Raw genomic sequence first — 19,735 nt, 5'->3', positions numbered from 1 at the left:
ACATCAAAATAGGAAACGTTTTAGTAAGGGAAAGTGTGTCTTTTTTGGCAGAGTGTCACACAGAGATAACATCAGGGAGAAAGGTGAGATTATAGGATGAGGCAAATATATATCTCGATATGATAAAGAACAAAAACAACGAACAGAACATGCATAAGAAGGCTGATAGAGCTGATGGTTGTAGAATTCATGGACACCTGGAAGTTCAAGAAGAAAGAAATGGACAACTATAGGTTTGATTTTGCAGATAAATAGAGGAAGATATTGACTAATTAATACTGGGACCTGAGGAAGAGGCTTCATATTGTATCTTCTCTTTATAATTCATTTGTATTAATTAGTATTGTCTATAATGGCCTCTCTCAATTTGTTAATTTCAAAACTAAAGTGTTAGATAACCTCCAACAATTTCCTAAACTATCCCTGTGTGTGTGTGTGTGTGCGCACGTGTGTGTGAAGAGAGAGACAGAAAGTGACAGAAAAAAAAAAAAGAGAGAGAGGAGGAAGAGACCAGAAGAAGAAAAAGAGGAATGGAAAGAGGGAGAGGTAGAGGAAGGAGAAGACAGCAGTGGCAAAAAAGAGAATGCCAAATGGTTTTGCCACATTGGAAAACAGCTTTGCAATTCCCTACAGAGCTTACCACTTGATGCAGCAGTTATGCTACTAAGCATTACCAATGGATTTGAAAGCTTATGTAAGGTCTGAATATTTTTATTGCAGCTGTATTTGTAACTGCCTTCAGAAGATGAATGAATAAATAAATCGGAGTATACCACAGAATGCCATATTTTTAGGAAAAAAATCAGCTATCAAACCTCCAAGAGACATAGACGAATCTAAAATGCATTTTGTTAAGTGAAGGAAGCCATTCTGAAAGGCTGTCTACTGTAGGATTCCAATTATGTGACAACTGAGAAAAGGCAAAACGGTAGAGACAGTGAAAAGATCAGTGGTTTCCAGGGGTTCAGGAATGAGGAGAGTTAAATAAGAGAAGCGTAGGGGATATTTTTGGGTGGTGAAACTCCTCTCTGTGACACTGTAATGATGGTTCCATGATATGCATTTGTCAAGACCCATAGAACACTGCAACACAAAGCACTCATTTGAATGTAGGCAAATTAAAACAAACAAGTGTTAAAGAGGTCAAAGCGTTCAGTGTGGGGCTGTGTATGCAGGGGCCTTATAAGGCTAAGTAAGTCTTTGTTTCCATGAAGCCTGCCCACTCCTGTTTCACTTGTCAACGTTTGCCTCTTAACATTTGCCTCTGTGCTTTTTGCTGGCTGTAACCAGCCTCTCTGAGCAAACCAGGGTCTCTGTGTGTCCCACGGGGTTGGAGCAGACACTGTACAGCTGTGACTCCTCCTCCGTGGGAATAGTTGAGGTTGAAGTGAAGATTGGCTTTTGCATCCAGGACAGAGGGAGGCAAGCAGGGATGTTCGGGAATGAGGCACTGACTGCAGCTGACACAAGGTAACCATGGGGTAGTGAGAGCCATCACTAGGGGTAATCCAGCCTGAAGGCAAGGAAGACCCCTGAAATTTGGAAAGAAGGCAGGACTGAGCAGATGTGGGAAGTCATATGAACAAGAGGGCCCCACACTCTCAGGGAGACACTACCTCTCTCCACCATTTCAGCTGCCATGCTCCAGAGTTTCTGTAATTCTGTTCTGCAGCTTTGATACTGTAAGCAGCATTTAACACAATAAGATTTATGAGAATAATTTTTGAGACTTTTTTGCTTTTCCCTGTATTACCACAGTTGTCTGATGGTGACCTAAAGATTTTCTTGTGACTCTACTTCACAGACAAACACAAATACAGGCCCACACTTTTAGTCCTGAGAGGCTGCCAATGGCCTTTACCTGCATGGCACAGTCCCACCTTCTCTTGACTGAACAGGGGGAGATGGAATCACCAAGACTAAAGCAGCCTAGATTAATCTGCCCATGAGGGAAAGCAATACCAAGAACTTGAGAACTTCCAGAAGTCCCTTCATACCTACTAGGGTAGACAATACGAACAATAAAAGGGACTATTTTTAAGTGTAGCTAGGCTTTTCTCAACTAAGAGAGTCTTTGAAATGAACAAACTGGAGCTACAGAAATGTTCCCTTCAGTTGATCAATTTTTCTGAAATGTTCATTTGGACCTTATACATTGTGGTACACCAATTAATCCTGAGATCACAAGGAGAAACTACCGTTTCTTCCCTGTCATACAACTTTCCTGGAAACATAAAACAAGCAAACAAATGCAAGTCACTCTTTTTTTTCCAGTCTAGGGGAACCTCACTGCTATTAGTGCCCTAGCTGAGGACTTTACCTGCCTTCCCTACATGAAGCTTTTGAAGTCAGATCCGGGAAACAAGAGAAATAGGCAGTGGGTCCCAGTCAGAACGAATTCAGAAACTTGCCCAGGATATGAAGTCAGTACTGGGCTGAATGCTAAGCTTGCTTGCATTTGGTCAATTTGTCATTTTATCTGTGACAGACAACACTAGAAATAGAGATGATTTCCAAGTGAAGCCAATGATTCTTCAATCACAAAACTGTCTGAGAGTACTGGGAATTTGAACAATGATTCTGGTGGTACATGGGGCAATAGAAGTTGCATCCTGTCAGCAGCTGCAACTTGTGACACAGAGAGGGGCAGGCCACAGCAGAAGGACCAATTGCAGTCAAGGGCAGAGGCCTCAGACATCCACAAAGCACACAAAAGCAGCAATAGCAAAAAAAAAATCTATGTATTAAAATGTCAAGTGTTTTATTATAATACTCTTGTTTCAGTAATTTAAAAATGCCCAGGAAGCCTGGGGCCACCTCTAGCCAGGCAGAGAGGGCAGCAAAAACAAAGGGGCAGGTACCCAGTTGTGACAGCTGAGGACACCCAGGCTCTCAGGGTTCCTCATGCTCCTAGGGCTATTTTCAATTCCAATGTGAAGCCAGCCTAGCTTTAAATGTGGGCAAATATGAGCATGAATTAAACATGAAGAGGCAAAGAGATATATTTAAGAAGAAAGAGGACGGCTTGAAATGCATCCTGCCATATTTTTTAAAAAATAACAAAATATTAACTACTTTTCAGGATTGTCAGAAGAAGGTGGCTTGAGGATGAGAACAGCCGCCCTCAAGTGAATTTCCATTATTTTCCTTACAACTGCCTTTCTCCATTTCTTCATGTATAACCTGTACTCTTATTGGGCTTTAGTCAGGATTTACTGTGCATGATACTTTGAAGCCTTTGCACAATGGTAGTGTGAAAGCATGCAGAGCAGCCCCTGACACTGGGAAATTCTAAGAAGGGAATAAATGACCCCCTCTTGCACAGCAACAGCTTGGCCACTGATGGCTAGCCCAGAATAATTCTGGAAGTTTCAGCTTCCATCCTTTGCTCTCTGTCCCCTTCAATTGATTCTTCCACAAGTGCTTCCAAATTAAGGATTGAGAAACCAAGGAATCACAGGAGAAATATGAATATCCATTTAGTCTGGAGGTTTGGGGAATGGGAATGGATTTAGAAGAAATGAAGGCAGTGACAGAGCAGCCAAGTTCTAGATCACTCGCTGCTGCTTCGGTGTGGCGATTCCTCAGGGATCTAGAACTAGAAATACCATTTGACCCAGCCATCCCATTACTGGGTATATACCCAAAGGACTATAAATCATGCTGCTATAAAGACACATGCACACGTATGTTTATTGCGGCACTATTCACGATAGCAAAGACTTGGAACCAACCCAAATGTCCAACAATGATAGACTGGATTAAGAAAATGTGGCAAATATACACCATGGAATACTATGCAGCCATAAAAAATGATGAGTTCATGTCCTTTGTAGGGACATGGATGAAGATGGAAACCATCATTCTCAGCAAACTATCGCAAAGACAAAAAAACCAAACACCGCATGTTCTCACTCATAGGTGGAAACTGAACAATGAGAACACATGGACACAGGAAGGAGAACATCACACACCGGGGACTGTTGTGGGGTGGGGGGAGGGGGGAGGGATAGCATTACGAGATATACCTAATGCTAAATGATGAGTTAATGGGTGCAGCACACCAACATGGCACATGTATACATATGTAACAAACCTGCACGTTGTGCACATGTACCCTAAAACTTAAAGTATAAAAATAAAAAAATTTTAAAAATGCTTCTTTTTTCCTCTTTTATCTGTTGGACTCCCCTATGAGATTTTATTTGAAGTACATATTTAACTAAGAAAAAAGGTCTAGCAATGAAAAATAACTTGAAAACATTGGGTATATAATGGCATTTATAATGCATTAGAAAGGGTTATTTTTGCTTTGGGGAAAATGTGCTTCGGAAATTTCTGAGTTTACATGAATGATGAAAATACATTGTTTAATTTAAAGGTAACTGTTTAACACTTTTACACTGTTGGTGGAAGTGTAAATTAGTTCAACCATTGTGGAAGACAGTGTGGTGATTCCTCAAGGATCTAGAACCAGAAATACCATTTGACCCAGCAATCCCATTACTGGGTATATACCCAAAGGATTAGGAATCATTCTGCTATAAAGACACATGCCCACGTATGTCTACTGCAGCACTATTCACAATAGCAAAGACTTGGAACCAACCCAAATATCCATCAATGGTAGACTGCATAAAGAAAATGTGGTACATGTACATCATGGAATATATGCAGGCATAAAAAAAGAATGAGTTCATGTCCTTTGCAGGGACGTGGATGAAGCTGGAAGTCATCATTCTCAACACTCTAACACAGGAACAGAATACCAAACACTGCATGTTCTCATGTGTAAGTGGGAGCTCAATAACAAGAACACATGGACACAGGGAGGGGAACATCACACACCAGGGCCTGTTGGGAGTTGGGGCCAAGGGGACGGAGAGCATTAGGACAAATACCTACTGCATGCAGGGCTTAAAACCTAGATGATGGGTTGTTAGGTGCAACAAACCACCATGGCACATGTATACCTATGTAACAAACATGCATGTTCTGCACATGTATCCCAGAACTTAAAGTAAAAATTTTTAAAAAGATAATTGTTTAAAAAATCTACCTGAATAATTTGAGGATCAGATTGGGTGAGGGAAATCAATCTATTAGCAACCCATCCATGACAAGAAACAGCACAATGTGGCTTCCATGTCTAACAGAATAGGTAGCAAACAGGACAACTTTGAGGCCTAATTGCTTAATCCTCAGTGCCTCAGAACTTGCCATAGTCCTTGAAAACCCAGCCTAGAAATCTCTTTAATAGGCAATCTGCATGGCTACATAAAGTTATAAAGTTTCATGGTTTTTATAACACATGATACACTCAAAGATTCTTGCCACTTCTACACTACATTTAAGTATAATTGAGTACATAAATAAGCACCCAGTATACTTTTCAGTACTGGCACTCATTGAAACCCAACATATATCAGTGAGTTTGATGAATCTTACTAAAGCCGTACTACAAGTCCTTGGACTGTAAGGACATAAGCTATCAAAAATACTGTGACAGCTTATTATAAAAATAGATTTAGTGACTTCAATCCTAACCTTTTCTAGCCATGTTCACCTCCTTCCAACAAATAGTGTATGATTCCTTCCTAAAGTAACACTTATTCTACTACAAGGTCATTGATCCACCTGCATCACCCATGCTGACTCACACTCCCTTCCTGAAGGAATTTGATTCATTGTACTAATTTCACCTCATTCACTCCTTCCTCTGAACAAACAAAAGAGAACGTGACAGTTCATAATCACTCTGCCAAGCATCGCAACCCACTCCCCATTGTTGAGTGTCTGCCCTTCTCAGAAAATCGCAGCTCACTGAAATGTGTAACTCCAGTTACCATCTTCATGAAGAGACACAGATCCCTCACCTAATAAAGGGTATTTTTGAAAAACTAAATGATTTTTCTCATTCCTATAAATAGTGCTTATTAAAGAAACAACACAAATTCAACATAGCTGTTTAAATAAACATTGTGGAAAGACACACCAAAATGCTGTGTAACTACAACTAAACATGGAGATACGTTCTGAATATTTCTACTCCTTCCATAACAAGAGGTTTTGTTGTTTTTTTTTTTTTGTCATTTTTCAAGAACAGAGAAAGAGGCTTCAAAACGATTAATATCAAAGAAAACAATTGTCTCTTAGAAGTGTAGACTAATACAGTTGATTTTTTCCACTAATTTACACATGATACGTTATTGCAAAGTAATGGTCTTACTTGAATTTAGGTACAGCAATATTTTTCTTTTGCTGGGGTCACTTCTCGGGCAATCTCAACATTCTGCAGAGCAGTCTAGATGCAGAAATAAAAAAAATAAGTCCTATGAGCATTCAAAAATAGAAGTGATGAAATCTACACACCGAAATGTATCTACTTTACCCATGAGGAAGACAAGACTGCTATTTACACTCAAATCATACACAATTTTCCACACTTTCTTGTCAATTTCTAGGAATAGCTCAAATCCCTGTAAATTATCTAGAGACCAAATGAGGTAATATTTTCCAAATGACTAATGCCACAAGATTAAGTTCTGTAGAACACACTTTGGGGAAATTGACTTCAAAAGGAGTACCAGAGGATATATCATTTGCCAGTAGGTAGACTTGGATCTAAATTTAGAATCAGACTCCAAGTTTAAATTAGTGATAATATTTAAAAGCATTCATTGTGAGGAATAGTCTATTGATTTAATGCCAAGAAGTGATTACTTTTTTATGAGACTTAGCTGTTAACTCAGTTTTCTGGTGGTGGGGGGCAGGCTGACCTCTTAAAACATACTGTAATTGAAGACTTGAGCAACAGATTGCTAATTTTAGAGGCTAGAGTGGTGCTTCTGCCTTTGTCATTTAGTTTTTAAAGATCCCGTTTATGTTACTTGGCCCCTCATGAACTCAACTGTAGTTTTGAAAATACTATAATCAATGATAGGCAGGTGAGATGCCTATATTTAATAGAGCAGTGGTTATCAGAAGTCTCAAGGGGATGAAGCTGGCTCCATAAGCATTGCTTCTGTAGCTTATTGAAAATAATATTTATAACTGAGGAGATAGAGTTCAATTCTGAATCTGAATCAGATTCATATAGAGGCCTATAAATATGCATTTTTAAGAAGCTCCCTCAAAACCTGAAGCACAGCTAAGTCGAGAACCCTTAACCAGAATAAATCTTGTGAGATGTGCTAGGAATAATTCTTGGATGGTGTGATGGTTAACACTCAGTGTCAACTTAATTGGATTGAAGGATGCAAAGTATTGAACCTGGGTGTGTCTGTGAGAGTGTTGCCAAAGTAGATTAACATTTGAGTCAGTGGGCTGGGGAAGGCAAACCCACCCTTAATCTGGATGGGAACAATCTAATCAGCTGCCAGCTTTGCCAGGATATAAAGCAGGCAGAAAACCATGAAAAGACTAGACTGGCTTAGCGTCCCAGCCTACATATTTCTCCTGTGCTGGATGCTTCCTGCCCTTGAACATCAGACTCCAAGTTCTTCAGCTTTGGGACTCAAACTGGTTTCTTTGCTCCTCAGTTGGCAGGCAGCCTATTGTGGGGCACTGTGATTGTGTGAGTTAATAATACTTAATAAACTCCCATTATATATATGTAAAAGGAAATATATATATATATATATATATATATATATATTTCCTATTAGTCCTGTCCCTCTAGAGAACCCTGACTAATACAGATGGCCCCCAGATTCTTGCCCCTGAAATGCCTCTTGGCTGTGGACTGGACTTGTGGCAGTTGTGGATTTCACTCCTGTTCTAAGATTCCATCAGATGACAAAGGTGGAAGGATTTTGTAGCTGTCATCTCCCAAATCAGTCAATTTTGAATTAATCAGTTTGAAGGAGATTAAATGGGTGGCCATACTTGATCAATCAGGTGGGAGCTCCTACAAAGGGTCAGAGGATCAAGCTGGGACAGATCCTCCTGTGCCTTTGGAAGAGGGAAGCTGCCCTGTGGAGATGGTTGCATGCCCAAGTCCTCCAGGAGGTGGCCATTAGGAACCCAGAGCAGCCCTTGGCCAGCATGAGGCAAGAATGTGGGGACCTCAGTCCTAGAAATGCAAAGAACTGGATTTTGCCACAAACCTAAACAAGCTTGGTAGAACCCCCGTGTTCCAGATGCAAACACAGCCTGGATGACACTACAATTGTAGCATTGTGAGACTGCATAGAATCAATCTGGATATGTCATGCCTGCACTTCTGACTATGGAAACTATGAGGAAACAAAAGAGTACTATTTTAAATGACTAAGTTTGCTACATGTTTTTATGCAGCAATAGATAACCAATGCATGAGATAAATCTTATGCCTCACTCTATTATTACTGTATCCCCACATATGTCATACATGTGATTCCAGATTTGTTTTTAATTTACATGATAAGGAGTTCAGAATTAGATGTTGTGTCAAAATAATGTTAATTGCACTGGAATCATTATCATATCTTTTAAGTTTTTTCACAGGTTTTTTCCTTAGTTATTTTATGTGAAATAATTTTAGACTAATCTGATTTTCTCCATTTATTTATTATTTTATATAGATGTATTTGTGGGTTTTATTTATGAAATAATAAATATACATTAAGCCTCTTGAATTAAAAAAAATGTAACCTTGTTCCAAAGGACCAATGTTGAGGTGTGAAAGTAGGAACATTACTTAAAGAACAACATGCTGTCGTCACTGAGGCTGGTTCGCTCCTGGTCTCTATAGCCACAGAGGTGAGCGGACGTTAGAACTAGAACACAATGTCCAAAGCACCACTCTCACAGCCCCAGGTGCAAATATGAAGAGCAAAAAGGGAAAGGAAGTTCAATGGCTAGATGAGTCTTCTGTTTACATATTTACCACCCTCATTTCCACGATTACCCATTTATTTTTACTTCATTATTATTATTTTACACATGGGGTCTCACTCTGTCATCAAGACTAGAGTGCAGTGGGTGAACCCTCAGTGCATAACTCACTGCAGCCTCTAACTCCTTGGCTCCAGTGATCCTCCTGCCTCAACCACCCAAGTAGCTGGGATTACAAGTGCAAGCCACTACACTCAGCTCCTAGTTGGGACCTCTGCAAAGGCTTTAACTTAACACTGTGAGGGAAATGAAGAAATCAAATAAAAACTACAAACCAAAACACAGACAGTCCAAAGAAGAGTTCACTACAGCTAATGAAGTAAATAAAAATCTAAAAATGGTAGGTTAATCAATGTATTACTTAACAAGGAACTAGAATAATGGAGGGATTTTAAGTTTCTATCCAACTGGAATATGTGAGGCAAATAAGAAATACCAGGGCTCTTGCCACCATGTCCTTCCCAGTTCTGAGCTCCCTAAGAGTGGGCTGCCTTCTCCCTCCCTTTCTAGGTCTTTATACATTTTTCTCTATGTGATGTCCAAGATATTAAGTTGCATTTAAGTGGGAGGAAGAATCAGAATTGCTCCTACTCCAGTTTTCTCAGAAGCAGAAGTCGAACTTCATTTTTGACTTAGGAATTTAACTGGAAAATTTAAGTGTGAAATATGAGTATACATGTGAGTTTTAAAAATACACTATTGATGTCAGTTATTCAAAGTCTTTTAATATAGATACAACCATACCATCTGTGTGCCCTATGATGTCTTTTTGTGAAATAAATTATTATTCACTGAAATTATTCATTGAAATTATTGTTCATTGAAAACCCTGAAACACAAATATCACTGAGGAAAACAAATCAACCACAAATGACAAAGATGGAAAAGTTACAGAAAGAAAATAAGTGTTTTAAAATACTCCTCATCTATATAAAAATGTGAAACAATCACTCTGCCTGCCATATTATTTAATAAGTTAAATATCTTAGTTGTGATGGAAGTTTCACAGAAATATACATATGATAAAATGACTTATACATAAAAACGAGTGCACGTGTAACCGAATAACTCTGTGGGTTGTACCAAGGTCAGTTTCCTGCTTTTCATAATCAGGTACTGCAGTTATGCAAGATGTTAAATTTGGGAGAAGTTGGGTGAAGTGTACACTGGATCTCTCTGTAGATTTCTTTGCAACTTCCTAGAAATTATGACTAATTAAAATCTTAAAAGTTTCTTAAAAAGTAAAGGAAATATTGAATATAACTCCAACTCGTATTATCTCTTAAAGGAAAATAGAATAAAATACAAATATAGTAAAAACCATGTGTACTACAGTTGTCATGCTCCACTTCTTATATTGGGTAATAGATTCACAGATTCTTTTGGTATTAATATGCTTTATAACATATATATATACATATATATATACACATGCATATACATGTATACACACACAGATGTGTTAAGGTTTTGTCTTTGTCAACTATTACACTAAAGTAAAACAAGAAAAATGCATCTTATACTGTATACTCTGTTTATGTGTTTGTGTGTGCATATCTTCAGATGAGAGGTACATATTTTCTTTCCTTTACTATTAGAGAAAAAAACAAATTGTTACTTAATGGCAGTAATATAAGGAATGGAATGACTTGGTCTTAATAGTAAATCTACAATTTGTGGCCTTATTTACATTTGATTGTCTTTATGTTAACAATGTAAACTGGTTTGTGTTTGTATGAAGTATGTAGCAATAAAATTAATAGTTGGGAATTATAATTTTTCACAAATATGGTCCTTCTTAAAGATGTGTAGATTTTTTTCAGGAAGTTGGGAAATATTAAACATTTTAGAAAAAGATTATTAATGATTTAACTTGCTTAAGTGTTATTATACAAATTAAAGGAATTGTAATTAAATTATATTTTTACATTTCAATAAGAGAAATAAAGCACAAGAAGTAGCCACATAACATCAAATTATAAGTTAAAATTTAGATTCCTTCATTAAGTAATCATGTATTTTAAAATAATACTTATCTAAGGTAATTTTTAAATTATTAGAAAAAATCATAATGATATGCAAACTAATTAATGGCTTTCTAAATCTCTCTCAAAATAATACTTGAGTGAAACAAATTTACTTTATTTTTTCTTTTTTTCTTCACTTTTTTTTTTTTTTTTTTTGAGATAGAATCTTGCAAACTTGCCCAGCCTGGGGTCCACTGGTGCGATCATGACTCACTGCAACCTCGAATTGCCAGGCTGACAGGATCCTCCCATCTCAGCTTCCTGAATAGCTGGGACTACAGGCGCATGCCACCATGTCTGGCCAATTTTTGTATTTTGTATTTTTTTTTTTTTTTCGTAGCGATGAGGTTTTGTTCTGTTGCTCAGGCTGGCCTCAAACTCGTGGGCTCAAGCAATCTGCCCGCCAAGGCCTCACAAAGTGCTGGGATTATAGGCATGAGCTACCGCACTTGGCCAAATATATTTTCTTATCAGGACCATTACATATAATCACGGTCCAGAGAGGTCAATGTGATTTGAAGGAATGTGATATGAAAGGTTTTACATACACAAGATTCAATACCTGAGTGACATATACGAAAAGTTGGTTTAGAAACAGACTCTTTTGCTTTCCTTATTTCAAAGATATTTTTATTTAGCATAATTGGATGACATTTAAGTTACAATGCGACTTTAGGTTCAACTAGTAATGCCCATTGGTTATATGACAAATGTATGTATCAACATATATCTCGATCTTTTTAGGAACCACTAAGGTTTTCCAATCCAGGGTTTCTGTTACTATCTGAAAATTATAGTTGTAAATCACTGAAGAAGGAAAATAAAAATGGCATGGCCATAGTGGCAGCAATTTTCAAGCAGATAATATGCAGAACATGGTCGATGAGTGTCCGTGGCTGAAGATGACGTAAATTTAATTGCTTCACTTAAATTAAGCAATATTAAGTCAATTGTACTCTTTCCAGATACAAAAGCTCTATCTGGAGATGAGTACAAGGATGAACAAACTCTACAGCAAACATCAGTATACAGGACACAAAATAATTTTTGGATACGTTTTGACATTTTCCTGATTCTTGCTTGAATAAATCACTACCTGCAAAAATGATTTCTGTACATCCAAACATCAGTTTGCTAAAGCCTCATCTCTGTCACTGACTGCACTGTGATATAGAAAATTAATCTTTTCTCACTCTGACAACTTGCTGGAGCAAGGTGAATGGGAATCTCTGGCTGGGGATGGAGACTAAACGTTAAGTTAAATTGACCTCACTTAATTAAATCGAGCAATATGAAGCTAATTGCTCTCTTTCAGTAAGCAAAGCTATGCCTGTGAAGCTCATCAAAGCAGAACTCAACACTGTTCTATCCAAAATAGTATAAACACCTGACACCTAATTCAACATTTTTTGTGTGTGTGTGTGGGAGATGAAAGATTATTTTTCCTGCTGGGGAGGGGGAAGCATAGTTTCTATGAGTTAGAGTCACTATTGTCTTAATTTATGACATACATAAAATAAGCTAAAAGCCAATTTAAAAACCTATAAATAAGGGATGACTCATTCTTTGACAAAAATGCTAGAGTAATATTCAGAAGAATGAACTTTATCTTCTGATGTTGTATAGCCATACCATTTAATAAAGCCAAGGAGCATAATAAGTATTTAACAGTAGAATTCATAGTTGGAGATAATATTTTTTCCAAAGAGTTTCCCAACTGTTAACATAAGAGTTGCGTATTTTGAAGAGTTACTTCTATTTACACATTCACTACATATTTGAGTGCATATTAGGGACCTTGCGCTCTTCTAGGGTCTGTGAATGTAGCAGGGAAAGAAAACAAGGCACAAATAAATAAGTGAAATTTATATTATGACATGTAATATGTTGTATGCACAAAAAGAGTTGCAACCAAATATCCCCTAGTAATTTAAAATGTGTTCACTAAAAATTATCTACTTAACAACCTATCTAATTTTAAATATCTTTTGATTTTGCAGAACAAAACTATCATTTCAGTCAGATTGCCTGATAGAGCTTTAAATGAATAAGTACCAGTAAACAAGGTTTGCTTTGTTATCCACTGTTCATGCTTGTCAATGGAGAATTGCCAGTTCTCTGGAAAAAAGCAATCCCCTTTCAGAATTTGATACTGGAACAGAACATGTTCATACGCAAAGTTCTTTGTAACTGTGCATCACGCTGTACCAGCCATGGCAAAGCATCTGAATAGCAGCAGAGTAATGTTCTATTCTCCTTGACCATTTCAGACAAGCATTGTGAAAAATTAGCTTTCTGTTCATTTTTACTTCTGACCATAGTTTAAGCATATTCAGCAAGCCCGTGATGATAAATAGCAAAAAAAAGAAAAAAAAAAGAAATTGTGTCTTTCTATCAAAGTCTCTGAGATCAATGGGAACATTAAAATGGAAGAGAGATAAGAGGAAAAAGCAAATACAAGAGGTAGATCAAACCCATAGATTTCAGTCTGTCAGTTCAATAATTTGCAGTGCTAAAGGCAGCAATTGTAAAGATGTAGTCATTATCTTGAAAAGGTAGGATCCAACAAGTGATATTTTTGAATTCTTAAACTTGTCATGTTCCATTTAGAATTTTAAACTACAGTCTAAATAATCTTCTATTATAAAAGCAAATCAATTTTACTAAAAAAATTCATGGGCCGAGTGTGGTGGCTCACGCCTGTAATCCCAGCACTTTGGGAGGTGGAGGTGGCAGACCCCGAGGTCAGGAGATCGAGACAATCCTGGCCAACATGGCGAAATACTGTTGTGTATTAAAATACACAAATTGGCCGGGTGTGGTGGCGGGCACCTGTAGTCCCAGCTACTTGGGAGGCTGAGGCAGGAGAATCACTTGAACCCAGGAGGTGGAGGTTGCAGTGACCCGAGATCTCGCCACTGCACTCCCACCTGGCGCCAGAGCAAGACTCCGTCTAAAAAAAAAAAAAGAAAATTCCTGAAGAGAAATTTGTAATACTTAGTTTGTCTATTAAAAAAAAAACAACAACTTGGAATTCTAACTGGAAGACATAAATTTTGGAAAAATTATATTTTGGAATACTCGGAAGCAACAGTAAAAGCGACACAGAAAAGTCGTCTTCTAATCAATAGGTTATAGGTTACGGTTGAGAAGACATTTTTCAAAATTTAAAACTAGAGAATATGGGATTTAGTTTCTGTGGGTGAAACGAGTCTGTCTCACTAAACGGCGGTGGAATAACTGGCTGAGTTGAGGAGAGTTGCTTTCTTCCCAGTTGATAGAATCTACAGAGAGACCAGAAAGGGCCTCCCTGGAGGGTGAAGGGAGAGGCCTCTCTTCTGAAGAGTGAACTGGGACCTAGCCAGTTGCTTATGGAAGCAGGTAGTTAGCAACTCTATGGGAAAAGACTGGAACCATGAATCCTGGAAGCAGCCACATGACACCAGATGCCATCCCCTTCTGTTTGCCCTGAGCCATTAGAAAGGCTTCCTAAGGATTTCATGGTGATCTCGGCTGTGCCTTGCTATAGAATATGTGAGAAAGTTTCTGGGTCCAGGCTCCCATGAGGCAGTAAGAGGAGCATGCTCTGAAGCTGGGATAGCCGGGGCATGTTTACCTCCAGGAACAGCAGTGGGAGCAGATGGCAGGAGCAGAACACGTCATTGCATAATCATGAGGAATGGCCAGGCTGATGTCAATCAGGACAGAGGACTCAGCTTCACACATGTGACGTAAATACCCCTTCCTATCCTGATGTCCTAGATTAGATAGCACCTCAACGGGAGATCCAGCGGGCTAACGAAGGGAAGCATGATGGAGGATGAAGTTCTGCTAGGGACTGGTGCTTTCTTTCTTTTTTTTTTCTTTTTTTTTTTTTTGAGACAGAGTCTTGCTGTCGCCCAGGCTGGAGTGCAGTGGCACGAACTCGGCTCACTGCAAGCTCCGCCTCCCGGGTTCATGCCGTTCTCCTGCCTCAGCCTCCCAAGTAGCTGGAACTACAGGCACCCGCCTCCACGTCTGGCTAATTTTTTGTATTTTTAGTAGAGACGGGGTTTCACCATGTTAGCCAGGACGGTCTCCATCTCCTGACCTCGTGATACGCCTGCCTCGACCTCCCAAAGTGCTGGGATTACAGGCATGAGCCACCAGGCACGGCCGGTGCTTTCTTATAGCCAGCAGGCTGCAGGGTTCACTCTGGGCAGCCTCACTTCCCATTGGCTTTGTGACACTATTTTCCTGCTCTCAGGTTATTCACAGAGCTGCTTTGACAAGAACCAGGGTGACTAATTGTATCTCAATTCCTTATTTTGTCCTGCCAAGCAAGTGGCAGTCAAGTCAAGCTCTCCACCTTCCCTGACACTGTACAATTCAATTCAACCACAAATCACACAGCATTTCTTCTCCCTCTTGCTCTTCCTCCTCCTTCTTCTCTTTCTCTTTCCCTAAATATCATTCCCCTCTCTTTCATTCTTCTAAAAGCAGTTTAGGCCAGGTTGTGAAGGATTTTGAATGCTTGTCTAAGATTATATGCTTTATTAATGCAAAATAGGGAATGAATTGTGTTTTTTTAAAGACAATTATCTCTTAACCTAATTTGTGGTCTTTCCTTTCGCCCCTTAAATATTGCTGCTATCCAGGATGTTTTGATTGGGTGACATTTTTTTTCTTTTTCTTTTTCTTTTTTTTTCTGATTCTTCCATACCTTTTTTGTGGGAATGCTTCCCTCACTAGACAAGGGCTTTCAAATCTATACTTACCTCATGCACTCAAGGGCCAATCACTGATTCTATCTCTAGGCCAGAGATTTCTCTGAACTCCAGATGCACATACAGAACACACAACAGATACACCACACACAACACATGCACCACACACTATCAGGTCCTCTTGGAAAGTCCCTAGAATCAGCACATGGACACTGAAAGTTAGCCTTTCCCTACGAAAACATGCCTGTCTTTCCATGTAATCTATTAATTGTGACATCACAACTCTCATGCCCCAAGCCATGAAACTGAACTTCATATTTGATTTCTTCCTTCACTTTGGCCCTATATAATCAATGGGTCAAGTTCTACTAAAATCTCCAAATAATTTCCCAACTGTGTACTTTCCTTAAGTCTTTCTACCTCATTTAGCTTATCCTGTTATTTTTCCTTGCTTAGATTTCCATAATCATGAAAAATTGATCATATAGTGTTCCATATAAAATCCCTGATTTGTTCTATGCGCTGCTGCTGAAGTCATCTTTTTGAAACATAAAATTTCAACTTATGTGATCATGTGATTCTTCAACAATAAGTTCTTTCATGGATCATCATCATCTTCAGGACACAATCAGTATCATTTAGAATAATATTCACTGTCCTTAATGATCTATCTATAAGTCTTGACATTAAAATATCATCTTCTCTATTTTACTATTCCAAAGTCATTGCCATTCTCTAAATATGAAATCCTCTCTTTGCAGCAGTGGTCCCTCTCATTGGCGGCTGTGTCTGCCTGAACTCCCCTTTCCCCACACTTCTCAGACTCCTATCCTTCTTCCAGGCTTGTGTCCAGTTGTTTTCAAAACTCCTCCAAAAAATATTCTCTACAGTCTATGTCCTATGCCCAAGTTCTGTGCTCCCAAAAAAGTACTACAGCTATTCCATGCTTCTGCAAGAGCCCTGTGAGTATCAAATAAGCTGATACAAGTATGAGTATGACTTCAGGTTCAAAATCTGTAGGATACATTATAAGGCAATAATTAGCTGTGCATAGTGTTTCTAAGGGAGATTTCAGAAATACATTATGACTCAGAGAGATCACAAATCACATGCCTTGTTATTCAGGGAAATTTACTAATACACTATGTTATTTTATTTACATTTCATTCACAATAAATGTAAATCTTAGAAGCTATCCTAGTTGTGATATAAAATGAAAGCACAAAAAAGCAAAAGAATGTCCATGCTTCTAAGTGATGAGGACTAATCTTAAGCAATCCATACAACCCTTTAAGAAAACTGAGAGGTTTTTTTTCTTGGAAAGAGGTAATTGTTTCAAAGCAATAGCATTTTCCCTTTCAAATTCATCTCAAAAGTCAACAAAAGGTTGCCAGTTACCATTAGAAGAGATATTGTTTATATCATCCCTTTAACACAAAAATTTCAGATATTATTGAAAGTCAATTTGCTGTAACAACGTTTATGTGTCAGAAATTGAATTCAATTCCATAAGGGCTCCAGGTGAGTATTATCTAGAAATAGTTCTTCCAACCCTAAAGATTAGTAAATTTTTCTCAGAAGATGAGACACAAACTGCATAGAAAATTAAGTGCAATGCCCAAGAGCATGTCCTCCTTTTATTAGAAAAACCAACAAACACATTACTCAATATGTTGTCCTGCATAAATATCAAACATGCAGAGTTTGCTACTGTTTTATTGTTCTGAATTAAAATTGCTCCCAGTTTAAGTCTACCAGGTAAGGGCCCAACTTAGGTAATTGGGTATATTTTTCAGTAGGAGAGGGAGCTGCAGGTGGATTCTGAAGAACTTGGTTTAATTTCTTCAGCTGCTTTGCTGGTGGTACTCCAGAACAAGATAATTAAGGTTTTTGAACTGTGATTCCTTGTCATATATAATGGAACCTGTAAGACCAGTGGGACCAAATGAATAAGGGTAGAATGGAAGGATGCCTGTGAACATGCCATAGAAACACTAGGCTCAGGTACTGAATAAAATTGCTGAGAGAGTCAAATACTCAAGTACACATGTATGGCTTTTAGTTTCATTGAAGCTGCAAAACAATGACTACTATTTTATTTCCTTTTTTGATACACATGTCAAATAGTGAAAATATTCTCTATATAAACATGATAAAATAGTAAAGACTCACATTTTGCTTTTTCCGTTGACCAAAATCTCATTGAGATTATAGTAAAGAGACTAGAAAAACACAAATTAATAATTACAAAGAACAGCGGGGGACACAACAATGTTTTGGAAGTTTAAAATCAGATGGGTGATGAGTAACTTGCTTAGAAGCCTAATGCCTAAACCTGTCCTAAGCCAACAGTAGGCAAATAATAGGAATAAGATAATTTATATTGCAGAAATTTGGTAAAACCAGGAAACGTAAAATCTAGATGTTTGAAAGTATTGCCTCAAGTGGACAGAAAATAAGACTGGTTTATAGCATACCTAAAGAGTTTAGTAACAAACTCATAGAACATAACTGCAACAAATTACAAGTGAAAAAAAAAGGAATATTTAAAATAGTCAAAAACCTTCTAAAAGTCAATAAAGAAAAAAGTCAAATAATCCAATATAAACATGGAGCCAAGACAGGAACAAGCATTTTAGAAGAGAAAAAACCCAAACAGCCAGTCATCAAAAAGCACTCAATGCCCACTAGTTATCAGGCAAAGGCACATTCCGTTCACAACACGTTATTCAACCATCAAATTAGAAACAAACGCAGACAATAAATGCTTGAGACTAAGAGGAGCAACTGGTTTGTAAACTCTAGTAAGAACATAAATTTGTAAAATAATTGTGGAAAATAGTCTAGTATTATTTATTAAAGTTAAAGGTGTCCATATCCAAGGTCTCAGCGATTCTGTCACCAGATATATATCCTTAAAAAACAAAAATCCTCTTACACATGTGCATCAAGGCCTACCAGAATGTCTGTTCACCAAAGCATCTTTATCATAGCAAAAAATTGAATCAATTAAAAGTTATGTTAATGTAATAAGGAATAGAGAAACAAATTATGCAGTATTACTGCAATGGAAGGTTGATTACAACAGAAAAAAACAATGAACTCCAGCTACATAAATCAACATGGAAAAATAGGAAAATGTCTGTAGGTATTCAATAATTGCATAGTTGAAAATTAACAAACTTTGACTTCTTATTTTGCATTTAAAATTGTTTTTATTAAATTGAAGCTAATACTATTACCCTGTTATTCTAAATAGAAGTCCTGTGTGTGCTCCATGATCATAGGCATAGCATTCACTGAGTATAGTCAATCCCTGGGGACTCTGCCCAATGCTCTCTGATGGCCATCTTCCTATACTTAAAAAGTATTGAGAACCCACCCAAGAAGCTACTTTGTACATGGGTACAATTGTTTTTTATTTCCTAAAAGACAGGCTAAAAATAAAACTACATATGTGAAAGATGAATAGATTTCATATAAATTCAAGAATTTTCTAAAATTCCAGCCATGTGACATTAAAATATCAAGAAAGCTTTGGATATCATGGATCTACCATAATCTGAACCTGATAATGGGAAGAGAACCCTTTACTGCTTAGTAGAAGAAATGAACCAAAAGTGCCTATCTTGATGTCCAAATGGACCAGGTCTCCCAAACTAAGATGATCATGGAATTTGCCACCCAAACAATGTCACTTGGGAGAGTGATAGGAAGAGGTATTAATAATTTGCCAGGACAGTTGACATAAGCCAGGAATGCCCTGGGAAAAGAAAATATACATTTAACTTATCCAAAACTAACAACCACTTATTGCTTTTATCTGTCAATGAACATTTCTTTAGAAATTTTTGAAAAAGTTAACTTCTGTCTAGCTTTGGTAACTACTTTTATAACATTCTCGATTCTATGGATTTCTTTATGTTCATTTCTATGAATGTGCAAGACAGGAAAGGTCTCAGTGCTGTAAACAAAACACCAGTAGCAATCTCAAGAAGGTGTAAATTGTTTTGTTTCCTTGGCTGAATTCCTGAATTTTACCTCCGTTTTAATGATTTATAATGAAAAGTCTTAAATATCACATTTTTATTTTGTCATCCAATAATATCTTATCTGCAAGCTCGG

At 37.7% G+C, this 19,735-nt stretch overlaps 1 protein-coding gene across 6 annotated transcripts in view; it reads right to left on the bottom strand.

Moving 5' to 3' along the window:
• Nucleotides 1-19,735, bottom strand: part of SNTG1 (syntrophin gamma 1) — an 869,847-nt gene that overhangs the window by 614,318 nt on the left and 235,794 nt on the right. For 5 of the 6 annotated variants that reach the window (XM_063817091.1, XM_009455346.5, XM_016959458.4 and 2 more), the window contains one exon: nucleotides 6,230-6,304. The exons of the other annotated variant lie outside the window; for it this stretch is intronic. The gene's annotated coding sequence lies outside the window, so the exon portion shown is untranslated. The remainder of the gene's footprint in view (nucleotides 1-6,229; nucleotides 6,305-19,735) is intronic. 6 annotated transcript variants of the gene reach the window in all.

Source organism: Pan troglodytes, chromosome 7, assembly GCF_028858775.2.
Source record: "Pan troglodytes isolate AG18354 chromosome 7, NHGRI_mPanTro3-v2.0_pri, whole genome shotgun sequence".
Lineage (NCBI taxonomy): Eukaryota > Metazoa > Chordata > Mammalia > Primates > Hominidae > Pan > Pan troglodytes.
This window is presented reverse-complemented; position numbering and strand designations above follow the sequence as displayed.